Source organism: Arachis ipaensis, chromosome B06 (assembly GCF_000816755.2).
Source record: "Arachis ipaensis cultivar K30076 chromosome B06, Araip1.1, whole genome shotgun sequence".
NCBI classification, from domain to species: Eukaryota; Viridiplantae; Streptophyta; class Magnoliopsida; order Fabales; family Fabaceae; genus Arachis; species Arachis ipaensis.
In genome coordinates, this window is record NC_029790.2 from 122,172,179 (window position 1) to 122,179,138 (window position 6,960).

Consider the following 6,960-nt stretch of genomic DNA (forward strand, 5'->3'; position numbering starts at 1 on the left):
CATTGCAGAAGACGCGCACGCGTACCATGCGCGCACGCGTCGATGATGGCACATGACCTCATTAATGCAACACGTGCCTGGCGATTTGAGAGGGTTTCTGAACCCATTTTTGGCGCTAAATTGCTAAGGAAAAGGAATAAAAGGATGAAGGATTAAGGGGAAGGAATCATCATTATGAATCATCACTTCCAACTAACTAATCACTTTAGTTTAGGGTTTTACGTACGCGTCAGTCACGCGCACGCGTCGCCATGGAAAGCTCCAAATCACGCGTACGTGTCAGTCACGCGTATGTGTCGCTCCTCGCTGCCATCTCCTTTGATTCTTGTGCTGCAGAAACTCCATCAAATTCCGCCAAATGCTACCTAAAATAAACAAAATTACAAAAGACTCAAAGTAGCATCCATATTGGCTAAAAGATAATTAATTCTTTATTAAACTCAACAAATTAGATGCAAATTCACTAGAAAAAATAGGAAAGATGCTCACGCATCACTCAGCAAGGGATGTGAGTGACTAATTAACAGTCTAACACAACAAACGCATTATTACACTTACAGCACCATCCTTAACAAATAGTCCTACCCGAGTAATAAAACAGAACATCAAAACACTCCTAATATAATAGTTATTAAAAGTAAACCACTACAAGAAAAATACCCATTCAGACACATTTTTTTAAGCTACATTTAAAAAGTGTAGCCTATTCGTGTAGCCTATTTTATGAATAGGCTACACTTTTTTCCGTGTTGCCTTTTTATAAGAGAAAAGGATACACAATTGCGGCATCATTTAAAAAGTGTAGCCTTAGGTATTATAGAAATCACTTATAAAGCGTAGCCGTAAGTTGATATATATAGGTTCACTTTTCGTATCAAAGAGGACGCTTTTAAAGGGTAGCCTATTTGTTAAGTTTTGGGTGCGTTTTAAAAGTGATTCCTAATGTATCTAGACCAAAAAATTTGACACTTATTGAATTTTTTCCCTCTTAACTTTTCCCCGTAAGTACGCACACCCAGCTCACATTTTTTTCCCTCTTAACTTAGTGAAATTGTTACCCATTCCCTCCAAAGCTCGTCAACATCACCCTTTCAGAGAAGAAAAGCCTCACCATCACGAAAACCCTCACCAAATCGCGAATGAAACGTAACAGTCATCATCACCCTTGTTAGCTTTTTCCTTCTTCGCGCCACTCATCACCCCAAATCAGAGAAAGGGTCCGCCATCACCACACCACTCACGGCGTCACCACTCACCTCCAGGAAGACTCTACACTAACTCATCTTCACCACTCACCACGCCGTCACTCATCTTCACTGCACCGTCGCTTCTCTTCGCTGTGCGCTCACATTAGGAAGACGCTGCGCTCAACTGAAAGCCTCTCTTCGCTCACCATTGTCGAGAAGGTATGCATCCACCTTCATTTGGTTTTCTGAAATTTGAGAATGTAGGGTTCCAATTTTAGGGTTTCAATTTGGGGGTTTGGTACGATAATCTGTGAACTCATGAATTGATTTTGTGATTTTGTGTTGCGGCGTAGGAGAACTCATTCTTCTAGGTTCGTTCACCACAAGCCCTAGGTTCGTTCGTCTATTGTCTTTTCTTGCGATTTTGTGTATCAAGCAGCGGAGGAGATAACTCAAATCAAAACTTCAAGCAGCAATGAGACTGTTGGTATGCCTCTTTCCCCACTCTTCGTTTGTAACTGGTTCATCTCCACTCACCGCGATGGAGAACTGATATGGTAGTGACGATGAACCGAGACAATAGTGTGTATGAATTTTCTGGTTTTGCAGTTTTTTTTTAGGGTTTGTTGTTCTGATTTTTGGAGTTCTACAATCTTTTGTAATTTTTTCTTCTTACTATGTTCGAGTTTTCTTTTTTATTTTGTATTTTGCTTTATGATTTTGCATCTTGCTTTGTTAGGGTTTGTTGATTTTGCATTTTGTTTTTGAATTTTGGGCATAAAACAAATGAAATCATCATGTGTTGTCTTGTTTTCTTGAAAAGTTGGGTAGGAGATGTGAGGTAGTGTTATGGTTAGGCTTGGTTAAAATTATATGTTCTATATTTGAACCAGAAAGTTAATGTGTTTTGTTGAGGTTAATACTTCCATTCCTTACTAGTAGTCTAGTACTTTATCTGGAATTAGAGATAGTACTTTAGTTCTTTTTTAGGATATTTTTGCAAAACTTTAGCATGGAATTGAAACAGAGTTTCAGACTAATTTAACATACAATCGATGGGCAAAATTCTGTCTTAGCTTATCTGTTTCAGCAGCAAATTTCTGTAGTCTTGGCTAAGAAATTTTTAATTGGTGATTGCTATGCATGCTACTTTTATTGTTTCAAATCTAAATTATAATACAGAGTGAAATGGAGTTTTTTGAAAAATTTAATCATGCAAATTTTGTTGGGGGATCTTCGGCAAACTTCCATTTATTTGGTTCGTAGATTACATAATTGAATTCTGAATCTAACTTGAATCCATATCTACAATTACCGTTTCATGATCCTCACTGCTGGTTGTAAATGGTGCACAAAGGATGTACATAAAGCTTGCTGCAAAAGCTATATATGAATTTGCTTTTGGCCATGAAATCCGAGGGTTGTGTTCGATTTTTATCTCACCTCCCTACCACCTAAAAATTAACTGAGTGCAAAATCATTTTCCTTTAAAGAGTCTTCATGAGAATAGATTATTAGAAAATTGTGCATTGTTCTTATGACTCTTATTTTTCTTTACTCTGATCTGATCATGATGGCTGGATGCATTGTTTTGTTCCTTTTTTGGAACCGCTCATTTGCATAATTATTAGTTCTTTTTTTGCCATGGCGTTATGCTTATACACTCAATATTTCATAACATTAGCTTGTTTATCTAATATCCTTATACCACATTTGTGAATTAGTGGTTTATGTTGTGTGGATGCTTAAATAAGCAATAGTTTTAAACTTGGACTACTATTGAGTAATTCAGATGCATCAGATATAGTTAAAAGTTTGGTGGATTAAGTTTAGAATTTTAATATGCTTAAAATTTTATGGTTGTAGATTGTGGGAAGCTTAGGTCAGAATTTGGTTTGGATACTAAATGAAATTTGATTTCCAGCAATGTCCTTCCATCTTGATTTCATGAAGTTGAATGAATCCATTTTCTAAATTTATAGCTCTGTGCCTTTCTTCTACTCATAATAAGCACTAAAATATTTTTTTTTTGTATTCTTTTAGGAACAAGTAAAGCTGCAAAATTCTTGAGAGCCAATTGAATTTCTCTTTTCAAAGTACCAGAAGAAACAGCAGAGCTACTTGGGAAATCTGACCTGTATTTCTTTAGCCTCGAGCATCCTCCATTGACCGAACCAGCTCAGAAAGCCCTTGACTGGGCCGGATGAGAAATTGAAGTCAGGTATTATGGTTTCTGCCTTTCAGTTCCATGCCAAAATTTGTTCAATAAATGAGTTAGACTCATTGTCAGTTCAGATTTTCCATTTCGTGTTGTACTACTTTGCAAGTTACTGTTGCACGAAATTAAAATGAACTGGAAAGAAACTTTGAGTTGTCTTGTGCCCCATCTAAAAATGATTATAATCTGTGTATGACTCTGGTAATATTACATGTCAAAAACATATAGGATTTTAATCTCTTTATGTACTTCTTTGAAACATACTTGTTGGAAAAGCCAGATTGCAATATTAACCGCTTGACATTGCTGCTCTTTTACTCAGCCTTATGTACAAGAATCTGATAACAACTTTGAATGGACCAGTGTTAAAGAAAACTGCTCTGAAATATATGGTGATCATGGAAAAAGAAAAATGTTTCTGCTGCCTTTTCACTCTCATACTAACTACTTTTTTTGAATTTGATCTTTCCAGGATTTTGGGAACTCCAACTGAGGAGCAATGGCCGGGAGTTACTTTGCTTCGTGATTGGCATACCTACCCAAAGTGGGAACCTCAGAACTTGGCGAGGACTGTGCCAACTTTGGGACCTGATGGAGTAGACCTTCTCACGGTTAGTGTTCCTCTATAAAAGCATTACTCTAATGAGTTCCTAAGAATAGGATCCTCTAAAGCGAGGACAGAGAAATGTAAAGCAACAATGTTAGGGCGTAAACACAATGAAGTTATTGATGCAAGGGTGCAAGATGATTAGTTTCTCACTTTCTCACTTTACATTCTAATAGCGGTAGAAACTCGCAGTTCTAATATTAGTTCAAAGGTTGAACTGGTCTGGACTGGACTTGAATAGCATTTGTTAAATAGTGCTCTACATAATAATATATCTAAAGTTTTTTAAGTTATCTGAAGTAGCTCACAAGGTGTTGCTTGGGAAGTATTATCTATTGTAGCATTTGAAATAACTAGAATTCATGTTACCTTCAATTTGGCTATAATAATATGTTTACTTATCATCTGTACAAACTTAGGACTGACTATACTAGATATTTCGTCGTGCAGAAAATGCTCAAGTATAATCCTGCTGAGAGAATCTCTGCCAAGGCAGCACTTGACCATCCTTACTTTGACAGTCTTGACAAGTCTCAGTTTTAACAGCAGATACTGTCCAATGCTTTTGTGCAGATATTGTATATCAATGATAGTGATATATGGAAGTAAATGAAAGTTCACTCCTGGAGTGGAATTTAAGCATATGTGAGATTGATGTTGTTTGGTGTTAAGTAATAGTTTGTCATCATTATCTTGGTGATATGATCATCTAAGTAGAAACTCTACTGAACCTTTATCACTCTGTATTACTCATGTAGGCTGTGCATGATCACCATTGTCCTTGTGTACTTGAAAAAATGTCCTTGTGAGATGTATGAATTTTTACAGTTAACTTCATTCTAGTACTTTTGGATTAATATTATAAATATATTTTGGTTATAGATAATTTTTATTATATAAAGAAATTATTTAGTATAATTATGTATTTATATTTATTTTGTAATATTCAACTCATTTAAATAAAAATACAGAATTATTATATATGTAATCATATTAACTATTATGTTGTATTAATAATTATTAGATAATTATATACAGAAAAAAAACAAGACCTAAGACTACACTTATATACAGTAGCTATAGTATACAAAAAAAAGAGGGACCTAAGGCTACGCTTATAAAAAGTAGCTATGGTATACAATGTGGCTATGCTTTACAAGTGATGCAGTAGCGTTGAAAAGCGTAGCCTATTCTGAAAAAATGAAAGCTGAAAAGCGTAGCCTTTGGTTCTGGACAACATCACTTGAAAAGCATAGCCTATTCCCAAACACCAAAAGCGTAGCCCTTGGTGCAGAAAAGTGTAGCCTTTGAGAATAGGCAACGGCGGAATAGGAATCACCCCAAAAAGCGTAGCCGTAGCCCAAAAAGCGTAGCCGTAGCCTAAGGCATCATTTTTTTCACTTTTGGCTACACTTTTTAAGTGTACCTGAATGGGTGTTTTTCTTGTAGTGAACCAATCACAAGACAACCAAACAAACGTATAGATGGATTCTTTAATACATATGATTGCTGCCTAGGGATGAAAAAAAAAATCGCACTTGTGGATATTTCACTACTAAAAAACAATAGATTATAGATGAATTTTTTCAATAAAATTTTACTGTCTAAAATACTGACAAATTTTTTATTGGTAAAAAAGTTAAAATTTTTTTCGAAAACTTAAGATCTGTCGGTAATTCTGTCGATAAAATTGAAAATTGATTTTAAATTTTTTACTGACAAAAAATACGTCGGTAATTAAAAAAATTTGGTATCACGATTAAAAAGTTTTGGTGTCATAATTAAGAAATTTCTTGTGTCACGATTAACAAATTTTGATATTATTTTTTGGGATAAATTCTGCACAATTTAAAACTTCTCATCCTCCTTTTCTTCTTCATTATCATCATCTTTTTTTCTTCTTCATTTTCTCCTTCTTGTTTTATTAATAAGAATAAAAACAAAAAAAGAAGAAAATTAAATAAAAATAAAAAAATAAAAAATGCTATAACTACCAAGAAAAAGAGGAAAAAGAAAAAAAAATGTAGCAACACCAGCAACAACCACTACAATAAATTACTGGATTAGCAACCAATTTTGGTGGCCGCTAAAACCTTGGTTACTAATTTAAAAATAGCGACCAACTTCGGTCACTAACCATTAGCGACTGATATTAGCGACCGATTTTTAACCAATGCTACCAAACTAGTACCAAATGATATTGGTCGTTAAATCGGTCGCTAAATAGCTACCAACTTTTCGGTCACTAAATCGGTCGCTGATGTTTGATCTAAAAATCTAAAATTGGTAGCTAAATTGGTCACTGTTATTGATTTTCTAGTTATAGATTTTTACTAATTTCACATATACCACTATTAAAACTTGATTTTTATAAATAATTATATTTCAATAAAATATAAAAAATTAAACAGATCAATTTTTCAAATAAATACCAGAAATAGTCACAATGTCTATGCAGCAACAACCATAACAAGAAATTATCGGAATAGCAACCGATTCTGGTGGTCGCTAAAACCTTGGTCTCTAATTTAAAAATAGCGACCAACTTCGGTCGCTAATGGTTAGCGACCGATTTTTAATCAAAGCTACCAAACTAGTACCAAACGATATTGATCGCTAAATTGGTCGATAAATGACGACCACTTTTTTTGTCGCTAAATTGCTCACTGAGAAAATCAGTCGCTAAATAGCGACCAACTTATCGATCGCTAAATCGGTCGTTTATAAAATCGGTCGCTAAATCGATCGCTAATATTTGATCTGAAAATCTAAAATCTCTAACTAAATCGGTTACTGTTACTGATTTCCTAATTATAGATTTTTACTAATTTCACATATACCACTGTTAAAACTTGAGTTTTGTAAATAATTATATTTCAATAAAATATAAAAAAGTCAAATATAGACCAATTTTTTAAATAAATACCAAAAATATTTTGATATAGAAT

General features: G+C 34.4%; 1 long non-coding RNA gene across 1 annotated transcript; it reads left to right on the forward strand.

The window, feature by feature from the left end:
* LOC107648427 lies at window positions 1,046-4,865 on the forward strand. Its single transcript, XR_001621920.2, has 5 exons — window positions 1,046-1,406; window positions 1,541-1,674; window positions 3,231-3,408; window positions 3,878-4,016; window positions 4,463-4,865. It is a non-coding gene; the product is annotated as an uncharacterized LOC107648427 (long non-coding RNA).